The 14,723-nt window shown below is 35.5% G+C and overlaps 1 protein-coding gene across 1 annotated transcript in view; it reads left to right on the forward strand.

Annotated features, from left to right (window-relative positions):
- LOC106669076 (protein APCDD1-like) overlaps nt 1-14,723 on the forward strand; it is a 653,476-nt gene that overhangs the window by 328,591 nt on the left and 310,162 nt on the right. The window lies entirely within an intron of this gene.

The following is a 14,723-nucleotide window of genomic DNA, read 5'->3' on the forward strand; positions in this document are numbered from 1 at the left end:
ATTTTTATTACTGTCGAGATGTTTAACAACCGTTTTGCCAATGAAAGAGATATGTCAGATTTATCAGGACATATGCAAAATATTTATACAGAAGCTTTGGCTACTCAGAAGCCAAAAATAGAACAAGGTAAAGCAATTAGAACAAGGAGCTTCTACAAAACCTACTAAGACTAGGATGGTGCTGCGTAATAGCTAATACTGTCTCTCTACTTAATAGAAAACATACTATCAGCTTAGAATAAACAATGCATTAAGACTGCCTAATTATTATATTCACTATTTTTCGTGGTCCGCTTGACCAATTAATATCACTCAATTAATTAACGTTTTAAGTTGAGATAAAAAAGTCAGTGTCAAGAGCGGGATTCGAACCCACGACCTTCGGCTTGATACGCCGCTATTTTACCACTTGAGCTATCGTGACTTCGATTCCATCGAGCACTAACTTCCCATCTCAAATGCACCTTTTGAATCGGGCACTTGCCGCCGAGAATAAAATAGATTACACGACGTTTGAGGGGATCGAAGTCACGATAGCTCAAGTGGTAGAGTAGCTGTGTATCAAGCCGAAGATCCTGGGTTCGAAACCCGCTCGTGACACTGACTTTTTTATCTCAACTTAAACCCTTAACTAATTATTATAATTTATTATTATTATTTTTTTCTTGGCCTTGTGCAACGGCACATCAGCCATGCCGTCAATCCGGGTTGGCTATGAAGTGTGGGTAACCGGCAAGGAGAACGCGCCGCGTCACGGACAGCGTCAGACCACGGCCACGCAGCGGTATGGGCAGCCATGATTACTTTGTTCCATTCTTTTTAAATTACGAGGGCACCTGGAAGACGTAGATAAAACCATTTCCGTAATTATTGAAAAAAGTCTAACGAAACAAAGAAATAAACTTCGAGCTGTTTCATGCTATACATATAGCTCAAAGATCGGAAATAGTACGAGTTTGAGCATAAATAGCATATAATACATATAATACCATATATCAAACAATCATCACATTCCGCACATCAAACATTTCTATATAGTCTAATTCTTCAACAATTTGGCTTTCCTTTCCCTAATTATCCCTGTCTGAAAGGATAATCAGGCTGAACCATTACGTCACGTTTTTTCTCATTGTCGGTTCGTTTCACCTCAAAGAAGCCAACTCATCGTATAAAAATATCTTTCTATATTGACTTCTTTCCGCACATCTTCAAAATTCAACGTATATAAACAAAAACATTAATATCTCACTGGCACTCTCTACACGACACACAAGAATGACACAATTACGCAGAAAACAATGACTTTAAGTGAGTACAAATACTTTGATTGAATCTAAAATTTTCTAGCATTGTATAAATTCATGTTTTTCATATCCTACATCTATTTGTAAAATTTGAACAATGTTCATAAATCCCAGGCTCTGACGATCATCTGAATAAAGATCTAAACGTGGCACAATAATGGCAATGTGTTTCTAAAATCTACGCCACACCAGACCGCATCACGATCTCCAAATAATCATTGGCTAACGGTCACTAAACACCACACATGAAATAAATAACGAACATCTCATGGGTGCAGAAATAATACCAGTTTCTGATAGCCAAGAAACAATGGTCCTAACTTATCTGGAACTGCCTGAATACTTAAAACAGAGATCTACAAATAACCCTAAGGTAGGTTCGAGAAAATGAGAAAAAAATTCTTTCAACGAAGCTGCATACGTGCTAAAATGCCTTATACATACATATACACCCAAACTCATACCCCAAAATCTATTTTTGACTTAAACTGTAGCCACATTAAAATCAAACTGGAATTGTCGTTGACTAAAGAAGAACTGTTGACAACGTAAAAGGCTTCTCGCAAAATCAACCGAAAGGGGAAATGTTATTCAACTATGAAAGGAATAAAAAAATCTAATTACAATATTTACGGGATATGCGCAATTAATTAAAAACAAATTTTTATTAACTAGACTTTTATCTAGAAAAAGACAGAGACAAGAGAACACATCCCTTGTAACTGCCTTGTTAAAAAAGACAATGAAAGCTGGGAAAATCAGCCTTGAGCTATGCAGCCTTTGATACCAAAGCATTGAGTAATTCCAAAAAACTCCATTAACGAAGTCTAATTTAAAAAAAAGTCAATGAAAAGTAAGTCACAAAGAAGATACACATGGAGCTTTTTTTATGGAAAACAGATTTTTTTTTCTCCATAATAAAAGAAATTACGAGATATATTATATAATATCATAAAGTTTATGTAAAACAAAATTAAGACTTCCATGTATTCCTTTTTCTCTTGTATCTTTGTTGGTTTTCTGTGATTGCTTCCACTCCAGTATCACAATGGCATCTCAGCGCGAACGTTTTTATTTCGAGTTAGATGCGTACCATTCCGAAAAACCGTCTCAAAATTTGACTGAAGATGTCTTAAATGAAAAATTCGAAAGCTACATAATGCATGATAACCAACACATCAAAATCGCAGGTTCAGTTCTTTCTGGTAGGCACATTCGATCTGATATAGATAGGTGGGATATTTATGCCAAAATTTGAATGTGATGCTATTAATTATATGATGCCGTTTAAAAAGTACTTTGATAAATTGTCTGAAGTACAAAGTGCTACTGGGCCATGGACGTAGATACAAAATTTTGGTAGCTAAAATAGATTGAGGGCTGCTAGATTTTAGAAATCAAGAACAACTGTTTCAATAAGGATTTCTCAAAAATTGGTGTTCCGGAAATGTCTCACTTCTGTGAAACAAATAAATTCATTTTTGATTACAATTCATTTTTGACTATCTGCCCAATGCTATATTGAACTTGATCAAGTGCCTAGACTGTTGATAAAACGTGCAGTAAATAATTGACTAGGTCTTCCGTATCCGTTTAAAGGTTGAAAAATTTGTTGTACGTAAAAATATGCACATAAAAAGCCTTTTCGATTCAGAATGTTCTAAATTTTTCCAATATTTCGCTAGCCGACATATGGCCATATCACGTGATCCGATACATTGTGGAAGGGTTGACGTTTTATCATACGATTTTGTTAACAATGAAATTAAACCAGATACTATTCAGGGCAAACTTTATGAAGAAGGCGCACGGCGTGAGAGTAACAATAAGATCAAGGAAAATAATAATTTTTGATTTTGAAAAGTTCAGTGTCAAAAATTTCCAGTAGTAAGTTGGGAATGCCCACAACTATATAATCTTGTGCTTTTAATAATTTAATGTTTGCAATAGCTTAATCTTTCACGAGGATTTCTGTTTAAAATCAACCTGTAGAAAGATGTAGTATTGTTGTTAAATTTGGAATGTATCCCCTTTGATTTTATACTTTTTTGATTTTGTTGACAGAGGCAACAGCCCTTTTTCTTTAGTTGTTTTCAAATTTCAATAAAGGGTAATGAATTTTGGGTACGATCCAGCGGGAACTTTCGTCTTGTTGTTTTTCCTTAACCGATAACGAAAGCAAGATCTTTTCGCTTTGATGCGACGCCGGCCGAACAAAGACAACTTAGCACTAAGCAGACTTGAAAAGGGAAAACTTATGAATTATCTTCTCGCGGGCGCTGGGGACCCCTCCATTACCGGATTGTAACTGAAGGGAGGCCAAAATGTAAAAAGTCGATCAATGGAGCAAACAAGTTAGAAGTTAAAGAACTACTCTCAATGTAAGATCTTTTTTAGTTTTTCAAACAGCGACCTGCTCAATATTTCATGAGTTTTCACATGAAAAACAACCGTGAGGTTTTCTCCTTACTTTTGTCTCCTTTGTTGTTCTTAAAAGCTAGATAGAGACAGGCAAACTTTTTATTCGCGGTAGGATAAAATAATTCAACTGAAAGAGACAAAGAAGCATCGTATAAAATAACTTTATTGTTAGCTTAGAAAGTTATGGCAGTAAAAAGAACTTAATCATACTTTGTCTATACCTAATGCAAAGTGGTCTTGCCTTTGCCGAATTTTTAAGCGAGATGCGAAGTCTTTCATTTCAACTGAATCAAGCAGGCAATTTTGCTCTACCAAGTCACATGTCGTTCAACATACACCTCAATTTTTATCATTTACCCCATAGAAAAATAAATTAAAATATTATGTAACATTATTTCAATTCAACCTTTAAATGACAAAAAAGTAAATTATATTGGTCTTCCATATACGGGTAATTATTTTGAATAAAATTATTTCCACTTGAATTCTTTCTTAATTTAATTCTTTTCTTAAATGCCGATATAGAGACAAAGTTGTGAAAATAATTTGATCAGCCTATAAATGTTGATGTTTGATCTGCTCTTTGTATTATCGCAAAACCGAAATTGCCTTATCTTCGGCTATTAACAGCAAAGACAGGTGAAAAGAGTTTTTATTTTTTAAATTTTCTTTCTTACAAATCCTCTCTTGAGTTATTACAGTTCTGTTTTTTGGTACTTTCTTCACGTAAGCTTTACTTACAAATTATTCTCACGAATATTTACCCTGGCCGTGAGGTTAGGACAAGCGATTCGTATTTCCTTCCGGGTTCGAATCCTGGCGTAATCCTTGGCTTTTTAATTGAGAATAATAGCGAAAAGTTATTGTAAAATAGTGTTAGTTCCAACGGCCGTCTCATATACGACAATAATTACTTTAAGGCAACAATTCAATGCCCTAAAAAATTTCACAACTCCATACTTAAACATAAAACCTGCATAATGAAGAGACGACTAGACGAGTGTAGTTGGTCCGATTCCCACGATCACCCTGGAATTTTAAAGTCATTAACCTATTCGAAAATTCAATAATAAAACTGACATTCGGGAGGGAAAAAACACATTGCGACAATGACGGCGAGAATGAGTGAAAAAATATTTTATAAACGTGTAAATCCAAAGTCCATTTTTCCATAAGATTGTATTACTCCCGTGCACATCTGCCAGATGCCACGTTACGCTACCCTACCCTACGCTACGATCCCCACTAACCAGATTTTCGTCGGGTAGCATCGAGTACAGTGAAAGACAAAAGAATCGGACGCTCATATTTTCAATTAAAACTATACGTATTATTGTAGTTATATTAATTACAACATACTTATTTTAAAATAAATCAAATTCAACGAGATAAAAAATTTATTAGTTTTTATTATAAAAAATTAATAATAATGGTTTGGTAAAAAATTGATCAAAACACCGGAATAAGATTTGTTGATATAATGAATTTAACTAACAATTTATTACACTGTCCATAAAATGTAACTAACAATTAATGGTTTTGCTCATAAAATTACACCTTTTTCGTCGAGTAGCGTTAGAACAGGACACTCATATTTTTTGTAGTTTATTTCCAACAATGTACTTGTAATTTTGTCGTTGTATTAATTCTTTTTTCTTTATTCTTTTTTTAATGTAAACAAATTTATCGAGATCAAAAATTCATGAGGTTTTATAAAAATTATTTAATTGTGATGGTTAGGAAGAAAATTTATCAAAACACCGGAATAACTTTATTTAAAACAATTACATTTAACAAATATTTTATTACATGGTTGTGCTCATAAAATTTAACTAACAATTAATGCATGGTTTTCCTCAAAATAATGCACTAAAAAAAAAGGGGGCTTTGTGATTATGATACTGATTTGTGGTATACGCTGGGTGATTGTACATGGCGTGAGTTTGACGTCGCATAGATGACCACACCCTAGCAATACGAGGCAAGGCGTCGGGTAGCATCGGGTAGCGTCGCATAGCGTTGCATCGGGTGTGTTCCCCTCTTAAAAAACGTACACAGGGTGATTTCCCTTCACACGTTTTTTCATGTCAATTTCTTTGTTGCTGCATTTTTACCGTTGTAATTGTTTTATAGATGTAAAAATAAAAAATTGAATGTCGTATCGCTACCAGGTCACTCCGTGCTATGTAATGTACATAAAATTGTAAACATTAAATACTATATAACCTTTTTCTAAAAAACACGACCCATAATTGCTATATTGAATTATTCGTGTTTTTAGATCTGAAATTTTTAGCTGCACGCTTAATGGAAGTTAAATCAATTATTACTTACATAATATATTAATCTTTGAATACCCGTCAATTCCTACTTTCTGAAGATTCGCAGTTAATAAAGATTAATTAATGAAAAAGAAAGCATAAACGAACACAGTTGCGTTCAACATCTTTGCAACAGAGGGTCCATTTCCTGGGCGTTGCATGAAATTAACGTATAAATTTTCCGAGGAGTTGGCACTAGAACATAACTGGCAGAAGGACACAATGCAAAAATTGCCAGTACGTCATGCCGGTCCGCTCATAACGTTGTCCTTGTGCACAATGCAAATTAGATTGCCACAATTTTACATTATTCATGTTCCAACCTGCTTTATTCAGCGGACACTTCATTTCGCACGGACACACATTATTTGGTATTGCATCCAAATTGGCCATTGCCTATTTCAAAGTAGATTCTGAACATGATTGGAGCTAGAATACAACTTAAAACACTTATTTTGACCTTGGACATAACAAAATTAATAATTCCCACATGATGCATAATAGATTTTTATTACAAACGCCAAAAAATGGTAAAAACTGATACGGAAACATACCGATAGAAGATGTAGAAATAACGGAGTCTCCTTTGTGACAATAAAGAATTAACCGGGAAATGAGACGATATTAACGCCTGAAAAATTAAACGAAAAGGAACTCCGGAAATATTAAACTACAGTACGAATAGGGGATAGGGATAAATGAGGCGGCCGCAAGGCCTACTGCACCTCGACCTGAATAGATCTATTGTGCTCCCCTGTTAAATAACTCTCTGGACAGCTTTAGGTTATTAATCAGCCTCCACAGATTTGCCAGCGGCTCCTTAGTGCAGTATCTTGCTTGTGGTTTTCTTGTCCTAGTTGCAAAACCCTGCACCTACATAGACCGTAACAGAAGCGGACAATGTGTTCTGCGGTCTTCTCCTCTTCGTGGCAATATCTGCCCAGTGTTCCTTCTGTCTATACTCCTATCCGGTGCATGTGCTTTCTTAAGTGGCCTGTCAGGAGTCCAACCAGAATCCTTGTTCGGTTGTGGTTCCCTTCCAGTAATCCTCTTGTAAGTTTTGCGGATAGTGTTGTTCTACCAGGTTTGGGATTCGTTAAGGATCCATTTTAAGACGTATCCTCTTTTGTGGCAGAATGCTAGGCCGCAGTAGGGTTCAGGGCCCATATAGTCCATGTTTTGCAGCCAACATATGAAACTTTTCGTTGCCTCTATGTCCACAATGTCCAGCGACCATGCCAGGGTCAGGTCATTAGTGTCACTGACTTCCGTCAGGGTCTCCATGCAGCTCCAAACACTCTTAGCCTTCTCTCGCATGAGTCTAGTGCCATAGTGATGCCTGGCTGACAGAGAAAATGTCCCGGAATGAATTCCTAGACTTTTTATTTCTTTGGTGCATTGTTCAATCGCTATGATTTTAGCAAAACTGTAGCATATTTACCTAGGTTTACCGTCAGTTCGGTCTTTGGGTTCATCCCTAAGACTCCAGCTCCCTTGTCGGTACCGGAGCCGTCAGTATACTAGTAGGAGTTGCCTTTAGCCGTATTCCATTGACCGATTCCTCCCGTTCTGGTATCAGTACTTTGTACTTTTATATTAAAATTGTATTTTGGGGTGGTAGCATCAATTGGCATTTCTAGAATGGCATCTGCCTGTATCTCCTCCCTCAGTTTCCATTGTTTATTTACATGGCCTACTCTTGCAAGTTGTTTTGGATCATGGAAAATCTCTTGACGGTCGAGCCATTAAGGTTCATTATTCAAAATATTATCAAGATAAATATAACAACACATATTTTTGATTAGTCAATGTTGTTTCAATTTATAAATATAAAAAATTTAAACCGGTTGTATAAATTTAACCAGATTTGTTAATACATAAAATTCTATTGGGTGTTAAAAAGGAATATCGTTTTTTTAAGTTTCAAATGCATCAATCCAAAAAGCAATTCCGTTCAGACGGAGAACGCTCCGGGATAGAACTTTCCTTTTGAAAATGCCCGTCCGGTTTTTCGGAAAGCTCTTCCATCGCAATTGCCTTTATCTCCAATCTGCCGCCCGGGAGGAAATTAACCGTGCCATTCTATTATCAACCTGTCCCGCAAATCCTTCCGTTTTCCGATATCGGTTTAATAATTTTTACCTCTCCTTATGGATGGCTTGTGATATATAATACTGATAGCATTTATTAAACGTCATAATATATATTATAATTTTGATAAATAATTGGGTCTTTGGTTTTTATTGTAATTATTTTTTTATGTTTCGTCGAAAGACGTTATGTTTCTCTCTCTCTCACTCTCTCTCTCTCTCTCTCTCTCTCTCTCTCTCTCTCTCTCTCTCTCTCTCCCCTCGCTCCCTCTCTTTTGCTGCTTCTACAGGTCAAAGTCTTTATTTCTTATTATTCAGAATTAAAATTCCATGAGCTCAGAGGGAATTCGAACCCATAGCTCCATCGCGACAAAAACGTGTTAGACGCCATATTCACTCGGCCAGCACACATTTTCATTTCATTTATCACTACATACTCCATAGCAATATTGTAAAAACTTTTTTCGTTATCATCCTTTCCTTTCGGGTAGTTTATTTTATTTTTATGTTTTGCCATATGTACTAATACAATCGATGTAGGTAGGTTTGAAGATGTACAAGTTATGGCAAAATAAAATGAACTAATGGAGCTGAAAATAAACATTAATTCTAAAAGAGCGGTGTAAACAACAAAATATTTAAACAATTTAATGTTGTAAACAATATAAAACATATACAGGGTGTACAAGTTTTTTCTGACGAAACTCGGGGAATCGATTCTACTCTTCGTTTGGAGCAAAAAAGGCTCAGGAGAAAATTTTCGGAAAGTTCTCTATTTTGAAGATATTCGTCAATTTAGGTTTTTTCAACTTTTCACTACCTTACCACATAAAACCGCTTACAACTTCCAAAATGTTGAGACTACAAGAAATCCAATTACACCATATGAAAGAACGCTAAATTTGCGGTAAGATACTTCTTTGCAATAATCTGAGTGACATAAAATTTTAGCCAATATTAGTTGGAACATGTCAAAATTACAAAATTTAAAATTTTGGTCATGATTACACGTTCTACTGAGGTTACAAAAAAATACTTACAACTTGTCAAATTTTACAAAAACTTCTTCATCTAATATGCTTTAGTTGATATATCCAGGTTTTTATATAACGTTCTAGTAGAGTTGAAAAATAACAATTGAATGTTCGAAAACGTGAGCTAAGGTAAATTTGAAGGGAGGGTAGAAATAAATCAATTAGAACTCGCTTTGTAAAATAAAAATGATACATCTGTAATCTCACAAAAACCATAACAGAAAGCTTCATACAATAAAATGCAATGGTTCTTCTTGTAGCAAGCACCTAACAACAAAGGAGGAACATTTCAGAGGAAATGCTCAAAGTGTTTTCCCTCTTCTCGAATGCATAACTGATTTTCTGAATTTCTACCCCCCCTTCAAATTTACCTTAGCTCACGTTTTCGAACATTCAATTGTTATTTTTCAACTCTACGAGAACGTTATTTTAAAACCTGGATATATCAACGCAAAGCATATTAGATGAAGAACCTTTTGTAAAATTTGACAAGTAGTAGGTATTTTTTTGTAACCTCAGTAAAACGTGCAATCATGACCAAAATTTTATATTTTGTAATTTTGACACGTTCCAACTGATATTGGCTAACATTTTATGTCATTCAGATTATTGCAAAGAAGTATCTTACAGAAAATTTAGCGTTCTTTCAAATGGTGTAATTGGATTTGTTGTAGTCTCAACATTCTGGAAGTTGTAAGCGTTTTTATGTGGTAAAGTAGTGAAAAGTTGAAAAAACTTAAATTGACGAATATCTTCAAAATAAACTTTCCGAAAATTTTCTCCTGAGCATTTTTTGCTCCAAACGAAGAGTAGAATCGATTCCCTGAGTTTCGTCAGAAGGAACTTGGATACCATGTATGCTAATTGTACTATATCATGTTCAATAATTACGGAGAAAATTTTTAGGCAAAACCACGCCACATATTCCATGTTTTTCTGGAAAGCACATTAATAAACCAAACAGCTTATCGATTATTATTCGTTTTAACTAGAGGCTTTTATTTATATTGTTTTGTTTTCTGATAAGACGTTCATATTAGAAAGATTTTGTATAACCTTTTAACCATTTCAAGACCATCGTTGTTTTGAACTTGTTTGAAATAAAGTTGATGCTATTTGATGACTTTTTACATGACGGATTTTCCCAGTTTCCTGGAGAGTTGGTACTATAATTAAAGTCGTATGTTGCAAGATTGTATACAAAGGCATCTTTTACGGATGCTATGGATTTTCTTTTGAGCTGGGCAAATGTTGAGGACTTAATAGTTAAATAATCTCCAACGTACAAAGTAAACGTAAATTATTGATCTATTCGGGGCATATTCAGTTTAAAAAAATTGAGGAGGAAAACTGTCAAAACCCCTTGCAAAAAATTAGCATTGATGTTTTGGGAAAAAATAAAATATTATTGTGCAGTTAGTTAACCATATGCATAATCATTATAAACGCATTCTTTACGCTTAGAATTTTAGCTTTTAAATTGTATTTAGACGGTTCCGCAAAATAGTCTGTTTTACAAAATTTCTGTGGCTTTAATGAAGGAAGACGGATAAGGTTGCTGTATTTGTAGCTAACTGCTTGTAAATAAAACAGCTAAGGAATCTTGATTCACGAAAATTTGTACGAAAGGTAACATGTTATCTATAAAAAAAAATTATTTTATTTCTATACATAGAATATTATTATTCCTACTTTCATCACGAAGGGTTGTCATTCCCTGATGTGCTGATCTTAGTCTGTACATCTGGGAGTTGTCTCACCCCGTTATGTGCCTGGGTCACTTGTATCCCCCTTAAAGCCAAATGCCCCGGAGAACGTCACTTTCCTACCATCGGGATTAGGCTCCGCCGGGGCTATCGGTAACTAGGTCATTTCAGCCCCAATCTATAATCTAGCCTAATATTTGCTACTTAAATTGGGTAGATCAGTCGTACAAATAAATACATTCAAATCTTGCACTCGTTCTGATTAGGCGGTCGAGTACTGGATATTCCTCCATCAACTCGTACACGGTATTAATATTGTAACCTCAATTAGGGTAGATGAGGTACTTGTATAAATATTGATTATTCGAAGATCGTGAGATGCGGTCTGGTGTGACGTACGTTTTACAAAAATATTTTGTTTATCGTGCCAACGTAGTTAGTTGTCTCACACCAGTTTTAAAAATAAATGTTTGGTATTTTCTGGCCATTAATTAACAATTATTTATAGATTGTGAGATGCGGTCTGGTTGGATGAAGGTACTTACATCACTCCAAACTGCATCTCACGATCTCTAAATATTCTTTAAAATTAAATTTTGAAAAATGGCAAAAAAAATTCGAAAGATGGTAGGTTGAGATGGGGAATTGGTGTCCGAGTGGATCGAAGTCACGATAGCTCATATGGTTAGAGCAGCGGAATAAGTACCCCTAAGGTCGTGGGTTCGAATCCCGCTCGTGGCACTAGCTTTTTCATTTGAACCTAAACCTTACATAAAAAGATTAATTAATTGAAAGAAGTAATATGGTCAATAGACCAGTAAATATAATGGGTTTAAAAATAAAACTGATGTGTAACAACTACAATCATCATAATACCACTAAAATATCTCAATTAAAAATTTCATTAAAAATCAGCAATGACTACGTTGAAAAACTTATCTACGTTCGTTTTTTATCATCCACGTTATCCCAAAAGCTTATATCGACCGAGATATAACCCCGACCGGGGCAAGCGGCACCCTTCCCGAAGACGGGGCCCCCAGGTTTCTCCTACTACATGAAAAAGGATTTCACGACAAAGTATTGAACTGTGTATTTCTAGGGGTTAGTGTGCATATGCCTTCTCTTTCGACACCCTCTCAAGTATCAACGATTAAACAAATTTTAACATGATATGTTAGAAACCATACTGGTTGCCATCACTATTCTCATTTGGATTGTCATTGAAAATGAGTTACAAGTTACAAACATTCTGTTTGGTCTTTCAGGTCACCAACCCTAAAGGGGCATCTAACTCTAAAATATTGGTGTTATAATAGGGGTATTCTCAATCTTTGCGTTAACCCTATTTACTCTATTTATTTACAAATCGTGAGATGCGGTCTGGTGTGACGTAGGTTTTACAAAAACATTTTGTTTATCGTGCCAACGTTTCGATCTTTATTGAGATCATCTTCAGGGCCTTAGATTTATAAACATTGTTTAAAAGCCAAATTCACTTTTTTTATTTTTATTTTTTCACATGCTTCATGTATTTGTAAGATTTAAACAATTTTTATAAATCCCAGGCCCTGAAGATAAACTACAATAAACAGTAAACTACAAAAATATTAGCGTCTTGTACTGAAGCTACTCGTCGAAAATATTGTAATTTCATGAGCAAAACCGTGTAATATTAATATAGTACTTTATAGTAATTGTTAGTTAAATTCATTATATGAAAAATGGTATTCCGGTGTTTTGATCAATTCTCTACCAAATCATTAAAAATTTTCTCGGTTTCGGTTAATTTGGTTTATACTAAACTGACTATGTGGTAATTAATATAACGACAATAATACATGTAGTTTGAATAAAAATATGAGTGTCCGGTTCTTTTGTCCTCGACTGTACTCGATGCTACCCGACGAAAATCTGAATAGTAGGGATCGCGGAGCGTAGAGTAGGGTAGCGTTGCAGATCATCGGGCAGATGTGCACGGGGGAATTGGACTTTGGATTTACGTCGGGTAGCGTCGCATAGCGTTGCATCGGTTAAGTTAAGAGTAGCCATAATAGTACTATTATTATTAAATTCGCATAAAAAGTTTTCCCAGGATAAAGAGTAATTTTGCAATAGTAAGCTTTTAACATTCATATATCATAGGGTGAAACTGGTTCGACCCGGTTCAACGCTCTTTCTCCCCTCGGTCGGTGAAAATGGGTAGTTCATTAAATAACTCGAGCGCTTTCGGAGATGAAGCTTCAGTTTGAATTAAATTCAGGTCAGGGGGCCGGTGTGGACTGGGCTTGGACTGGATCCAGATGGAGTGGATTTATCATTGTGGAAAGCCGGCCTGGGCTGAAGAATAGCTCTTCAGATATCTTTTATAAACGAAGGCGCCCGTTTGTGACGTGGACCAAACAGGCGAGCCATTCTAAATATTTTACAGTCGGCCCACTTATCAGGGGGTCGGAACTCGCCGGCTGGAGGCGAGCCGTGTGTAAACAAGCGTTAAGTGGATCTCGCCGGTGACGAACCCGGGCCGGGGGCCGAGCAAACATCTCAGGGCAAATACTCTCGAGTTTAATTGCGAGTTAGTCGAACAAGGCAGTTGGCAAGTTTGACCCGGGCAGGTCTCCTACTTCAAATAGGACCCGATCCTGAATGTTGATCGGAGCGGCTAAGATATGGGTCTCCTCTCCGTTTTAACTATTACTTAAGAAATAAAAGTCCAATAGGCTGGGTTTTCAAATCCGCCAAATCCGAACACAAAAATTGAGCAGATATGAATAACGCATGTTTTTTCTGTATTTTGTTTGTGTATATGTACACACAAGTTTTTTCTATCTCTTTCATTTATCAACTTTCCTCTATCTATCTATACATCATAAATCACCCACTTACTCAATTTCAACGTAACTATTGTATATTATTACGTAGTTATTATAAATCTATATTGAATTTCACATTAAAGATGATTTTATTAGTCTAACACTAAACTATTTGGTACACATATTTATGTTTTCAATTTTTGTTTGTTATGAAAAGTTTCTATTACACCCTTCCACCCAATCATGGCCATGAACCAAAAATCAAACATCTGATAATATTAGTTTGATAATAAGTAATAACTTCTATTTTTTACATGACAGAAGCAAAGAAGAAAGAGATAAAACGCACAAAGCCAAAAAAAAGAGTTAGATAGTTCCCGGCTAATACATCTAGATAGATAGACATATGATAGATACACATATACACAAGTATATAGAAAGAGAGAGAGAGAGAGAGAGAGAGAGAGAGAGAGAGAGAGTGAGTGAGAGAGAATGAAAGAATGAGTAGGAGAGAAAGAGAATGAGAAAGAGGGAGAACAAGAAATATGAAAAAGAAAGTAAGAAAAGAGATATATCATGTATCAGATATTTTCAACAATCAACTTTTAAAAATAATTAAGGTTGAATTAATTAAGGTCGTCTTAATTAATTTAAAGATATTAATTGGTCAAACGGACCACGAAAACTAGTGAATTTAATAAGATAAAATGAAGTCTTTTATCACTAATGATAATTCACTAAAGCCCTCCGTGGCCATTTCATTTGTCGCCGAGAATCAAATTATTTAATTTGATTAATTAATTAATTTAATAATAATATTTATTGTCATTTGTTAGNCACCATCGCCGGTCTTGGACCCGTCTGTAAAAATCAGACGAAAACCGGCGTATCTATTTCTAAGTTCAAGGAACCTAGCCTTGTAGAGGTATGGCGGTGTACACGATTTAGGCAAGTTCGCCAGATCGTCGCGGACGAGTACGACCGGAAAGGTCCAGGGGGGTGTCGGGCGGTTCCCCACCCGAAGCACCGTCCCC

This window comes from Cimex lectularius, unplaced genomic scaffold (genome assembly GCF_000648675.2).
Source record: "Cimex lectularius strain Harlan isolate CLEC.00 unplaced genomic scaffold, Clec_2.1 scaffold53, whole genome shotgun sequence".
NCBI lineage: Eukaryota > Metazoa > Arthropoda > Insecta > Hemiptera > Cimicidae > Cimex > Cimex lectularius.